Raw genomic sequence first — 861 nt, forward strand, 5'->3', positions numbered from 1 at the left:
TTCCATGAGAGATTTGGGTGATTTCTCCATGAGAGATTATAGGTGTTTCCATAGGATTCACCCATGTAATTCACCTCTGCTATTGCAGGGTTCTCAGGATCATAAGCTTCTTCCTCAGAAGATGCTTCTTGAGTACTGTTGGATGTAGCTTGCATTCTATTCAGACTCTGAAAAATCATATTGACTTGCTGAGTCAATATTTTATTCTGAGCCAATATGGCATTCAGAGTATCAATTTCAAGAACTCCCTTCTTCTGAGGCGTCCCATTACTCACAGGATTTCTCTCAGAAGTGTACATGAACTGGTTATTAGCAACCATGTCAATGAGTTCTTGAGCTTCTGCAAGCATTTTTTTTAGGTGAATGGATCCACCTGCAGAAGTATCCAATGACATCTTAGCTAATTCAGACAGACCATCATAGAATATATCCAGGATGGTCCATTCTGAAAGCATATCAGAAGGACACTTTTTGGTCAGTTGCTTATATCTCTCCCAAGCTTCATAGAGGGATTCACCTTCTTTCTGTCTGAAGGTTTGAACATCCACTCTAAGCTTACTAAGCTTTTGAGGAGGAAAGAACTTGGCTAAGAAAGCCGTGACCAGCTTATCCCAAGAGTTCAGGCTATCTTTGGGTTGAGAGTCCAACCACACTCTAGCTTTGTCTCTTACAGCAAATGGGAAAAGCATAAGCCTGTAGACCTCGGGATCAACCCCATTGGTCTTAACAGTATCACAGATCTGCAAGAATTCAGTTAAGAACTGAAAAGGATCTTCAGATGAAAGTCCATGAAACTTGCAGTTCTGCTGCATCAGAGAAACTAATTGAGGTTTCAGCTCAAAGTTGTTTGCTCCAATGGCA

General features: G+C 41.0%; 1 non-coding gene across 1 annotated transcript; it reads left to right on the forward strand.

The window, feature by feature from the left end:
* The first annotated feature begins 449 nt into the window (after window positions 1–449).
* LOC112746744 (small nucleolar RNA R71) lies at window positions 450–557 on the forward strand. The gene has a single exon (XR_003174611.1). It is a non-coding gene; the product is annotated as a small nucleolar RNA R71 (small nucleolar RNA).
* Window positions 558–861: the final 304 nt, after the last annotated feature.

Source organism: Arachis hypogaea, chromosome 14, assembly GCF_003086295.3.
Source record: "Arachis hypogaea cultivar Tifrunner chromosome 14, arahy.Tifrunner.gnm2.J5K5, whole genome shotgun sequence".
NCBI lineage: Eukaryota > Viridiplantae > Streptophyta > Magnoliopsida > Fabales > Fabaceae > Arachis > Arachis hypogaea.